The sequence below is a fragment of the Vidua macroura genome, chromosome 1 (assembly GCF_024509145.1).
Source record: "Vidua macroura isolate BioBank_ID:100142 chromosome 1, ASM2450914v1, whole genome shotgun sequence".
Lineage (NCBI taxonomy): Eukaryota > Metazoa > Chordata > Aves > Passeriformes > Viduidae > Vidua > Vidua macroura.
Window position 1 is genome coordinate 70404165 of NC_071571.1, and position 13569 is coordinate 70417733.

General features: G+C 39.1%; 1 protein-coding gene across 2 annotated transcripts in view; it reads right to left on the minus strand.

Annotated features, from left to right (window-relative positions):
- The window catches only part of EXOC2 (exocyst complex component 2), a 127752-nt gene extending 114541 nt beyond the window's left edge, over window positions 1–13211 (minus strand). For both annotated transcript variants that reach the window (XM_053987347.1, XM_053987338.1), the window contains exon 1: window positions 13134–13211. The gene's annotated coding sequence lies outside the window, so the exon portion shown is untranslated. The remainder of the gene's footprint in view (window positions 1–13133) is intronic.
- Window positions 13212–13569: the final 358 nt, after the last annotated feature.

Below are 13569 nucleotides of genomic sequence, written 5' to 3' on the forward strand. Positions count from 1 at the left end.
TGCAAATACTACACTAGCAGAGATCATCAACAAAACAAACAATACCCCAACATATGAACAAAAATGTGCATAAAATTATTGAAGAAGCATTTCTAGAAGAGTGTTCATTTGCACCTGAAATTGAGTCAACTCAGACCAGTTTAATTAGCTCTGTCATTAATAAGCTCTGTAGCTCAAACAAAAATATGGTACCCATGTAATGTGGTCTACATTTAGTTTAGTATGCAACTAATCACAAATGCCTATTTTTTATTAGCAGTTTCCTTTGTGTAGCTCTGCAGCTCTAAACACCTATAAGAAGCTGAGTATATATATAAATATATGATCAGTACAACCTAAATTACCTCTCTTATTAAATACCATCACCATTCCAAAACCTCAGTCACACACACACAACACTTTAGTGTAAAGAATTTTGGAAGTTCAGGTTGGTAAAAAACACGTGGAATATAATCCAAGCTTCATAAGGCCCCTCTTAGTTATTGTTTTTTGAATCAAAATATATTTTCTACTTTTATTTGCCAACTGTCAAGTCCATGAAACCCAGAAACTCTATAAACCATCTCTAAAAATAAATAGCAGCAAAACTGCAGTTTCCAAGTATCTGCAGTTAAGACACTCCTGCTTCTGCTTCTGCATATACAAAATAATTTCATTGTACCAAGATACCCCATGCTTCTACATAGCCTCCCCACAGTTTTCACTGGTAGTATCTAGATCTGACAAGAGAATCAAAGAATCTCCCACTGGCTGATTTCATTCTTCACATTCCAAAGTTGTAACACACACTGAAAATTAAGATGGAAACAGACAAGACAGGAACTGGGAGGAAGATCTCATGCTAAAAGTAATCAAACACTACCCTCATAACAGGATCTCCTGTCTCTGTCTGTCCATACCATAGGTGCATAGCAGGTCACCTATAACAAAACTCTGAATTCTGATCCAACTTCAGAGCCCACAGCCACACCTGAAGTCAGTGTGAAATGCATCCTGAATACAGGGAATACTGCACAATGCTCTGAAATACCGAGGTCCTAAACAACCACCTCAATTCTATAAATATGTCTGATTTCAAATGTCTGTTTCTTGATTTTACATATTTAAAATAGGAACGCTACTTTTGAAAACTCGTTAACATAGAAAAGGCATTTAGATACCCTGAACACAACAGAAGTATTAATATCTTCACAGAACTTTTCAGACTGAACAGTGTGCAATTAATAAGAGATGTAAATTCATGTTGAACAAGCAAGAACATAGTAAGTTGCAGTATGTGAGTCATGTCCAGGGTATGAAGGGAGGTTGGTAAGGGCCCATGATAACACACACCATGCATATCTAGTTTGGCTTTGTGTCTTTCTGTGGCAAACCTCATAATACTTATTGACATGAAAAACTACATAATGTGTTTAATGAATCATTGGTTTCTCTGTTTTTTTGCAAACAACCAACTTATGAGAAAGGAATTAATTATATAGTATTACATGGCTGCTCTTAATTGTCTTACATGTAAAATATCAGAACATTTTACATGAACCCAACATAAGGCTGGAGAAGCAAGTAGTCAACAGATGCAGGCTGTAAGGGTAGAACAGCATTGAAGAAAAGAACTGTATCACCTGATTACAAAGAAATCAGCTGACAGTCATCTCCAGCTATGGAAGAGAAGGCTGTGCTCTGTGCTAGTGCCCTGCAGCTATATCTTTCACTGAACTGGCTTCTCCTCCTCCTCTCTCGCACAGAGACAGTCCCTGCTTCACTCAAATGCCATGTCCTCATCTTGCAGACAAACTGTTTCTGCCCCATCCTGTTGACTGTCCCTCTTGACTTTTTACCTGTAAGTTCAAGCAGGGAGCGAGAGGGATGTTACTATTCCATCCTCCTTTCAAATCCAGACACCTTGGTAAAATGCTCTTACCTCGCATTGCCTTCTCCAAGCCTTCTTGTCTGGACACATCATCTGCTCAACTACTGATCCACTTACTCACCACAGGTGAAAAAGATAGACCTTGTCTTCCGTCAACATCCCTAATCCTGGAGTCATAAGGCTTGTCCAGCTTTCCTCTCATCTGTGCTGCATTCAAAACTACACCAGCACATCACTACCCAACAAAACAGTGAAACAGCACAATAGAAATATGATACTAGACAAGAATCAGGTCCCTAATTTTACCATGAGGGAGAAGAACAAACTGCATCTATTCCTCACAATCTTATTTATGTAGTCTTTGCAGCTTTTTTCACAGATCCTCAGCAGAGGTAAAGGATACAGCTGTAAAGGAACAGTGGTGTTAGGTCCTTCCATGCACACAACCACCTTCTGCAGGAAGCAACATGTGTCTACATACCAGTTAGTCAATATAAAACACCTCTTTTATTTTGGAGCAATTTTTTGTAGATATTTATGTGGAATATTAATCAGTAACACTGATATAAAAAAAACATTTTCAGGAATATCAGGTAATATGGAGAAGAAAAAACCTTGAGAAAAACAACTAAAACAGAAGCTACTGTGGCATTATTTGTGTGGTACTGTTTGGTTGTCTCCCTCCCAAATGTTATAGTTCCCTTGCATTGCAGCTATTATTGCTTTCAAAATACCCAGGCACAGAGGTAATTGGCTTGTTTCAATACCAAAACTCAAAAGTAATATTACAACATCTTTTTCTGGATTTCAGAAATCGGCACTAGATCCACCTTCATGATAAGCTAAATAAATGTAATAAAAATGCTGAGCCTCCTGAGATCTAGTATTTCTTCTAAAGTATTTCCATACTTACTGCAGAATTGCTTTAAAATACCTCACTGGAATGAGAATACCACAGTAAATCTCAACACATTTCAAAGCACTACAGCACTGAGATGCTCTATGATTATTATTTTTAAACAGCAATTGCTTTCATTTATTTCAAAGAATGGAACTATTTGTAATATGTCATTATTATAAATATCAAGTAAACTCTTGGGAGCCTTCAATTCATTTATAATATTTCCTGTGTTTCTTAGGACAGATGTCCATAGCTAACATGACTGAGGTGCTTACTGGGAAGTCTAGCCACTATACTGCTAAGGCAAGTTCCTAAATTTCTTAAAAATATTTAAGGTAAATCTGACAAAAAATTACTTTTTCATTTCACAAAACATGACAACCACCTAATTCTGAGCTTTTGTTGCAACTCTGTATGTTTCCCTAAAGATAAAATCTATTCTTTACAAAATACGTATTACACACAAAATAGTAATTTTATTAAAACAGCCCTTTTCCTGGAAGACTGATTCCCATGCAGACAAGGGAAGTGCAGAAAGAGAGTTTTCCATACATGATCTTTCCTCTCAGGAGCCAGGCTCACTGAAGAGGTTTCAACAAAACTGTTTTTTACAATGGACAATCTTCTACATTAGCAGAGCTCTCTCTCCCTCTTTATTTCTCTCCACCCTTTTTTTTTTTTTTTTTAACCTAATTTCTTTACAGTATGTCCCCAACAATTTAATGTGGATATATGATGGATTGCTCCCACGATCTTGCCCATACTATTCTATTATTCTGTCATAATTCTTGTTATAAAAGCACAAGGAGTTAGAAAACCTCTGCAAAGACCACCTACTACAAAGTCCTCTTGAAAAATGCCTTTCATAAAAAAACATCTTTGTCTTTGCACCAGTTTCTCAAATAAACTCTCACAAAGGATTGGTTAAAAAAAAAATCCAGACAATTCTGAGCATTAAAAACTTGCTAAAGAAAGGACATCTTCCATCTTTATCCTAAGAAAACCCACTTTAAAATAAATAATGAAGCAATGAAATATGCCCCAGCATAGGGGAAAGCACAAGTCTATTTGGTTTTGGTTTTTTTTTTAGTTTTGTAAGCCTTCAGTTTTACATTGTTGTGAAATGAGAGTTCTTACATAAGTTTCCTCATTAAACTTTCAATTGCAAACAGAGAAGAAACCCAAAGTAAAATGCCAAGAGCTACCATACCTGTTCTGTAAAGCAAACTACTTTCTACATTTTACTACACTCTGGAAGTACCACCAAAATAAGAAATCCATGAACAACCAAAGTTCAGGATTGAAGGATATTAAATTGGCTGGTAATTTCAAATCCCACAGGGAAACTACAAACATCTTGAAGGCATGGAACTTTGGAAGATGAGTAACAATATGCTGCCACCTTACAAATTTCACCAGTGGGAAAAATTAGCAGTTGAAGTGTTTTAAAACAGAGCTTCTGATTTCTCAAACAAAATAGCAAGATGGTTCCAGTGACTCAAAATTCAGTTTAATTAAAGTTTTTAGTGATAATTTGTCACAGACACTGAACTTAAAATATTCTCTTGGAGGAAGGCAGACTCAAGGTCAATGCAAATGCCATGGTCATCTAACAAAGGGAATCAAACCTGTCAAGAATGGAGTGAAGAAAAACCCAATTTGTTATCATTGAGAAAGCCTAAGCTACAAGAAAGCATTTAAACTTCAGGTATCAGATATTTATTTGTTCTTAATCATATATATGTGACAGAATACAATTTAAAAAATGTTAAGGCAGGAACAGCAAAGCATCACCGTGTGCAAATCACAGTATGCCTCAGATGTTGTTGTTTACTTAAAAAAAAAAAAACACACAGGAAAACCAACCTGAAAATAATAAGTGAGTTACTAACATCACAGAATTAAATAATTCCTAAATGAAAAGATTTATACATGCCTTTTTAAACAAGCAATAAATACTCGGATTCCAGAATGCAGGTGATGGCCTTTTAACCTTAAACTACACAAACTTGTGCTTCTAGTACATAAATCTAATAATTTGTTTTCACTAGAAACCGAGAGTCTCCTGAGTACAACACACTATGACAAAGTCAGTGAAGGGACATGGCAAACGACCCCAAGAAGAACGACAAAGCAAAATGTTTCCTGGATGTTTGTACTCAAAACCATTACAAAGTGATGAAAAACACTACTACAACATTTTCTGTGCTTTATCTTCCCAACAATATAAATTCAGACAGACAATCTACATAAACCAAGAATTAAAAGCATCCAAAAAGCAGCACTGTGAAAATAACTGACATTTATTAACCCCTCTGGAGATCTTCAGTGCCCTAGAATTGCCACAGCCTTCAACACTGCATTAATAATACAAAGTCCATTCCTGCAAGTCTGCCAGAAAAGACTGGGAAGTGAATAAGCTAAACAATGCTGAAATTCCAAGTGATATTAAGAATCTATGCATGTTTATTTAAATAATAAAAGAAGACTTGTCAATTTAAACAAGAAGTGCTCACGAATCTTACATTTAGGAGGAAAGAAACTCTTCATAACACCACTAAGCTACTTATAATGAAAAGATGAACAAACATAAAAAAGTGGGTAATTTCACTGTCACACAGAAAAAACAAAGCCTCATTTGTCTTGCCCTGTCATATCCGGCATGTTGATTCAAGCCAATATTAACACTGACAAACATGTTAACCTACAACATTACATGCCAAAAACCAGTTCCAATTCGGGAAGATGTGCAAATTTTGTGACAGAGAGGGCAAACAACAAAAAAGAAGACCTGCAGTATTAAATGACATAATATGATATCCTGTGCTTTTTCAAAAGGCTCCTGAATATTCCAATCAGCCACAAAGGGTACACTAGACATTTTAGTTTTAGGAACAAGGAACGAGTGCAGCAGTTTTGCTTTCACCACAACCATCTTCGCAGATTCCCTTCAGTATCTCAGAAGTCCCGCTTTCTTTAACCCAGCAAGGTACATCTTCATGGCCATGTATCCTGACGGAGTGAAAGCTAAATAATCACAGCACTCAGCGATGCTATTAACATTTCTCAGTCACAAGGGATTAAAAGGCTTGGACCCGGGGCAGATGCTGGGAGAGCCCTCGGCAGAGGAGTTCACCGCCCGCAGCAGCCTGGGCTGCAGCTGCGAGGGATTGACACCGCTGACGGTGGAACCCGGCTCGGGAGAAACTCCGGGCACAGTTCCGGCATCCGAAATAAATTAAAGTAAACAGTGTTGCTCTCTCTCATCCACCCTGTTAGCAGCCTCTTGGTTGAGCTGGAGACCACACACCCAGACCACACAGCACCAGCTGAACTCACTCGCACGCAACATCTAGAAGCTGTCACTCTGCTGAGGTATGAGGAGGAAAGAGGGGGGCCTGAGTGCGAGTGTGTGTGTGTTTAGAAAAGCTGCTTGCTCTCTCCTCCTATCATTACAGCTGGTTATGTTTTGTGCGGCTGAGAAGGAGGGAAAGAAGGAAAGGATAAGAAAAAAGATCTATAAAGCTCACTAAGAAAACATACTGGCCTTGGCCTTTTGTAGTAACGATTTGCACTCCTCCTGTACTAGTTTAGTAGCTGATGAAGGGCTAACAAAGCATCCATTTAACATCAATTAACCTTCTATCTATCACATGTCAAAAGAAAAAAATCTAGACTAGTATAAATCCATTTCCTTGTACATTTTAAATTACAGCATCCTGTCAGTTACAATGTGAAAAATACCTACATATTGATCTATTTTTACATCAGGAGTTCCGAAATGTTATTTCTTTGGAGAGGGGAGAGATATTCCCCACAAAGATTAACCACACAGATGACGTTATGACATCAAAAAGCTGAATTTTCTCCAAAAACATTCCATTGTAAAATGAAGTTTTGTTCGTTAGCACTGTATACCATAAACAACCTGAAGGAAGTTAATGAGCCAACATATAATGCTGAGTTTGTAACTCATCAGTAGCAAGAAGTAAAAATAGCAAAACACTAAAAATAGATTAAAACCAACAATAGCCTATAATACAGATGAGCAGAGACTTTTAAAATGGGGGGGAGTTCTTTGTTTCTTTTAGCTCAGAAATCATTTCATCTGCCAATTATGTCACCTGTTCAAACAGAGAAAGTGGAATAAAATGTTTGAGGACTCATAAAATCTATTTCACTGAGTCTACTTAAAAAAAAAGATTTCCTTCCCTCCACTCTACTACCATGAATACACATACCTCCCCAATCAAGCTCACCAGCACACAAATTTAATTTAATACATACACATCTGGTCCGCCCAGAACCACAGTCACATTTTCACCTCAGTTCAAAATCTTTTTATCTTTTTACCTAAGTGACAATGACAATCTCCAAGTGCCACTACTAAACAAAACCATCAAAACTGCAATAATCCAAATATCAGTAACAGCCTTATAAACTTGGATGAATATATTTGTGTTTGTGAAAACCTTGAGAAAAAAATCCAAAAAAATATTTCACCTTACCAAATACGTATTAAAAAATGTTAGCTTCAAAGTTTTGTAACTTTACACTGAAAATAATTTATTCCCCCAATTCATTAATTTGGTCAATATACTGATTTATACCAGTTCTTGAAGGAATGCTTTTGCTGATGTATTCAATGTAAGAGCACCTATTCATTACCAAGACCCAAGTCAAACCAATTTAAGTGTTCTGATTGTCTATTTTGGTCATACTGGCTTGCCTAGAAAAGGTCAACAGCACAGAAGAAAATATAATTAAAGAAAGTTTGAACACAGATGTTTCTCCCCAAAATTTCCGCTACTTTCCTTATAAATTATATTGCAACTCCCCAGAAATTAATTCATCTACTTGTTAAAAGCTTCCGTATTTACTATGTGACACATCACTATAATCTAGCAACATTGTAAAGACAAGTCTTAAACATCTATATATAAACATGTATATAAAAAAGTCAACTCAGCTTTATACAAAACTGTATCACAGATGGCCATAAATCTCCCATTAATTTCTAAATTCTCCCAAAGCACATCTTCCTACATCTGCTTTTACCTCCAACATTCTGCAATGTTTGCTTCATCCAGAAGTCATTATCCTACTCTCTTCCAGTTAAGCCATTTATCCCCCTTTTGTTCTAAAGTTATGATTAATTTCTTGTACATAATTTAATTAATAGGAAAACGGTAAAAAATCTTAATACCTCATTATCCCTCGATCTTATGTTATTCCCAGGCAGAAATTCGAAAACAATACTTCAAGCATCAAAATCTTTCAAATATGTTAATGCAAATGCATTCAGAAAGATCCAGAAGTTCAGAAAAATAAACTAAATGAATCCCAAAGGAATGAATTTTTTTTCTAGAGAAAAGAAACAAGATACCACAGATTTTTTTTTCTAAGCCCTGTAACTATATACAATATTCTTTATAAAAACACTATATAACCACTGTAATTACACAGTTCACATGGTTAAGTTTTAACTTGGATGCTTGTAGGTAAGACTGCAACACTTACTGTGTGACAATTTGGGCAGTTCCTGTTGTTTCAAAAATATTTAAAAGATGAGACATACACTTGTGTTACTGAGATTCTGGTATTTTTCATGTTCTCTCCCCAACACCTCTTTCTGGCCTTTGTTCAGGGATGTACTCAAGCCATAGGCCACAGCATTTTTCTCAATTCACATGGTCCAACACACACTCAAGTATTTCCCTGACAGACTGTGTGCACAGGTATTTTTCCAACAGAAGCCTCTTTTTGCCTTATGAGTCTTCATTTCCATTCGTTTGCCTAAAATCCCATCTCCTGTATGGAGTGATCACACTTCTAGAGTAGTGAGGTTGTCTTGTGAGAAACAATCTTCCTTGCCTTCTCTGCTACGGAAACGTGCAAAGAACTCATCTGCTATATACACAGCTTCTTAATTTTTTGCCAAAAATCCAATGTGAAGTTTTCCAGCAAGAACCAAGGTATACCTGTTAAAACCACTGTGAGATTCAAAATGTCACAAGATTCACAGAATTCTCAAACAGAAAACTGAAAGTAATTGTTTTAATTGAGACATTTTATGAGTATTAAAAAAAAAAAATCAGTTTAGTTTGCCTTCAACACAAAAGTGGCTGTTTAAAAAGGAACTTTTACTTAGCATAGCCTAAATTTTTAACTAATGCAGGTTTTTTGATGAACTTCCAAATATGGGGTACATCGCTTTTGGGTTATCAACAGTGTCAAAGGAAAAAAAACTTTCAAGTCTAAATATACCTAAAAAACCTTGATTTATACTGTAATCTGATCCACAGGCACTTTTACACTGCCAGAGACCCCACTGGTTTCTGCACAATATAGCCTAAGCTCTGTCTTTGAGAATAAAATTGAAAATCTGGGAATCTGCAGTTCCGTTAAGGTCAAGGGAAAACCAGACCCATTAAGGACTTGGTGTCTCAGAAACTTTGTTTCCCTTAAAAACAAAGCAAACAAAATTAGAAAGGAAACATGGACTTTCACCCTCATCACCAGGCATAATCGCAGTATTTTCTAATGAAAATGCTGACCATACTTTCTGCAGATTAGTAATGTCTGTAGTCAAGAAAAGGCTCCACAGACCAAGCTCTTTTTGGAGAAAAATCACTAAATACTTCCAAAATAATATAAAAAGTACAATTACAAAGAATTTACCCAGAGGAGTGAGGTGCATGACCTGGTGTTGTTTAAAATACTAAATACATATCTTACCTTTCCCTATGCATGCCTGTAACACGGCACACAATTAATAATTATTTGCAAGCATTTCTGTTATTACTTGGTTTCTAGGGAAGTTGCTTCAGGGGGGTTTGGAGGTATTTTTTTGCTCCAGGATATCACAATTTTTTTTTTTTTTTTCTCCCTGCTGCCCCTCCCTTCTCCTTATAACTTTCAACACTGGGAGAATAACCCACATGCTTTTGAACTGAAAAGATGATTGAAATTCCCTAAAATAAATTTCAGGGTAAAGTACAAAAATTTTTATCAGCCAGATTTTAGAACTCATGCTTTGCAAGCTGTAAACACAGACCTTTGCTTTCATGTTCAGCACAAAAGATGAAACATAAATCTATAGAGACTGCACTGTGCATGTGCTGTCTTATCATCCCTCATCTTCCAAGCACCTTTACAAACAAGATTCCCTCCATTACCAAACACCATATTTCTCCCCTGGGAAAAGTAATTTGAAAGACAACGTTGCACAGCCCAGATTTACAAAATGTAGGTGGTCCAAGACAGAAGGTCAAAGTTAAGCTGAAGATATAACATCTGACTTCTGCTAAAAAATACTAATTCAGCTGTTTTCGGATTTTGAACCTTCAGCTGACTTCAAGTATAGAAGTAGGTTCCACTCTGTCAGAAAAACTCACATAGAAAATAAATTCACTGTAACATCTACAGTCCTCTGAGTACTATTTTCCAGTCCCTGACTGTAAAACAAAGTACTTCTGACTTCTCCTGCAGAAGGTTTCATTTGCCTGTTTGTATAAATAAATAGTGACCTACAGGCATTCAAAATACATGCAGGTAGTATCTGCAAGTGCTTCACAAGCTGTTGTCCTGGTGTACAAAATTCTAACTGTATATTATTTCATGGATATTTTCCATAGTTGTCAGAATCTATGTTTTAAGAACACCTTTTATATTCAGTCTTTGTCACCATCCTATCAAGATAAATACTTTCTCCTTTTCATTCTTGGTTTTTTTTTAAGTCGGAAAGCCAAAAAGCGCAGAATAAACAGAATTTAATAAATTCAAAACTGATGTTTAATTTCAAGTACAGTGATTAAGACTTACTGAATTTACAGCTAAACATATCACTACATTGAAAGAAATTGATTAAGTATGGTTCAACATAACATATCTGAAAGTTTTGATTAATAAATGAGGTCAGTGGCCTCTGCCTTTCTAGTCAACCTACTTATTTTGCTTTAGTCCAGCTTCTCTGGGAAAAGCAGCATAATGAAGAATGGACTTTATCAGCGGATACAGTTTCTTTCTAATAGGACCTCAGGAAAACAATTGGTGAATTACAGATTTTAATATATTTACTGTCCGGTTTTGCCTCAAATGCTCTCAACAGCTAGCATGAAACCCTTGCTCACACTCATAAGAAATCCTACAATTTTAGATTTCTTTTACTGTTCATGACTTAGAACTTTACTTTTTTAAAATTCATTTGGAATTTCATTAACCTAGACTGCTACTTAGCTCTAAAATATGAAGAAGCAATTAGAGCGTTAAAAACAACCCCAAACCATCAAGTCTGTAAAAACAGTTTCATTTATTGAATGAAGACCAGAAAAATACAAGACAACTTTATACTTTTTTTAAAAAAAGCCAGCATAAGTTTGATGGATAACAATCTTTTAATTAAATTGCTTCACCTCTAGCACATTCTAAAATATGTTTCCCATAAAGAAAACCACCCTTACTATTACAACTTAAAATAATTTTCACTGAGATAAGTCCAACCAGTATAATGAAAATAACCGCATCTGTTTTAAATGATGTTGCAGACAACAGAAATTTCATCTAAATAAAAACACTGTTGTCCAAAGAGTGAGCATAAACCACAAGAACTGTAAACTAAGCTATTCATAGGAAAGAAAAGAGCAGCAAGACATGCCTCTTGCTGCTTGTTGCTGGGTCAATGCAAGCTGGGATAAGATACAATAAAAATAGGGAAGTAAGAATTATGGAGCATTCCTTCTTCAGGTGAGCAAAATGTAAAGGAAGAAATTGGACCTGTTCTTCTAAGCCACGAGTTTGTTTATTTACAATCCTTTAACTGTTCTGACAACTTTATCATAAGCAAAACCAAATCATCAAAAGCAAAAACAAAAAAAAAGTTTATAGCAGTGAAACACAGAGAGATCACTAAAGAAGAAAGGAGACTGTTTACTTGTTATAAGAATGATCAGAAAACCTGGAAAACTGAAGTGAGACTATGATTTTAACTACATTTTAAACAATGAATATTTAGAGTTTAGGTTTAATCTGATGTTCTGTCAGAGCTAGGATGGCTTAATATTTTACTGGCTTTTGACTCAGAGCTTTTGAGTCTATGGCTAGAAGCTGTTAACGAGCAATAAGCGAGGAAATTGCAGAAGGAAAACTATTTCAAAAAACAGCAAAACTGGACAGAATGGGAAACTCTCTTCTGGAAACAAGATCATCCCAAATTTCGGACATCTGCACCTTGCTACGAGATCATTTTCAGGTTTCTAGTTAGGTTATTGAAGAGGCAAGGAGGAAAGATGTTTGGTCACCCAGCTCATGGACACTTCTGGACTGCACGGCAGTACAAATGAGGCAGAAATGTAGCACTGGGTAGGAAGTTAAAAAAAAAAAAAAAATCCCAGTCTCAGAGAAGTGTAATATCTCCAGACAAAGATGAATGAAAGCAACCATCTCTCAACCAGCATGTTATTTCAATTCCTCCCACACTCCTTACCCTGTTATTTTCCTATTGCATTTGCCTAGGTACTCAGTCATTTTGGGAAGCTATATCTGAAACTTGATGGCAAAACTAAATGCGAAGACAAAAAAGAAAAAAACTAAAACAAAAACTAAAATCCTGAAAATAACCAGCTTTTCAACAAGTCCTACAAGTAACCAGCTTTGACTCACCTCTCTACCCTGCTTATTTCCTCTATCCCCCACCCAGCACACCCACACTTCACTGAGCCGAACGACCCCATCATTCCACACGGGTCGGACGGGACGACGTCGGAAGTCTTTTCCAACCTAATGGACTCTGGGACTTCGCACAGCTCCGGCCCAGCCCGCGCAGCCCGGCGGGCGCCGGCGCTCCCCCGGGCCGCTGTCAGACACGCGGGACACTGGCAAAGGCCACGGAGCTGCTGCTGCCGGGCCCTGGCTCGCAGGGACGGCGCCACCAGCGCTGGCAAGGGCTCCCCGGGCCGGGCCCGACCTCGCACGGGAGCGTCGCCCAGCAGGACACCGTGTGGCCCCGGGGGAAGCCGCAGGTGGCAGGAACCCCCCGCCCCGCCTGCAGCGCCCCGTCTCCTGGCAGGGGGCTGGGGAGGAGGAAGAGCTGCTGCAGCCGGGAAGTCACCGCGGGGGGAGACGGCCGGAGCCCAGCGACGCCCCCTGAGCCTCGAGAGCCGTCGCCGACAGCTCCGTGCCCACGGGGCCGGGGCGGGGACGCGACGCTCGACCCCGCCCGGGGAGCGGAAGGCGGGGGGAGGCCGAAGGGAGGGGGACGGCCTCCGCCCCGGGGAGGCGGGGGGGGGGGGGGAAGGGAAGGGGCCGGAGCTGCCCCGCAGCGCCCGACGGGGGCCGGGGCGGGGGCCGGGGCCGGTCACTCACCGCCCGCCGCCGCTCGCATCCGGCACCTGCGGCCGCCCCGCTCCCGGCAGCGCCCCGCGCCCGCCGCCGGCAGGCGCCGCCAGCCGCCGCCCGAGCACATCGAGGGAGCGCCGAGCCACCGAGGCGGGCGGGGGAGGCCGCCGCGCCCCGAGCCGCGCCCCAGTGGAAGCCCCGCCCCTCCTGTCAGGCCCCGCCCCTCCGGTCAGGCCCCGCCCCTTCCCCGCCTTCGTCCCTCCCTCACTCCCAACGTTGGGCGGGGGGTCCTGAAGGCCTCCGGAGAAAATAGGAGTTGGTTCTCCCGTGGATGAGGAGCAAGGGAAAAAAAATACAAACTTAATTATAACAGTCTTGACTACGGCAAGGACAACAACGACAGGACCCAAGGGAACGGCCTGAAGTTGTGCCAGGGGAGGTTTAGGTCGGATATCAGGAAAAT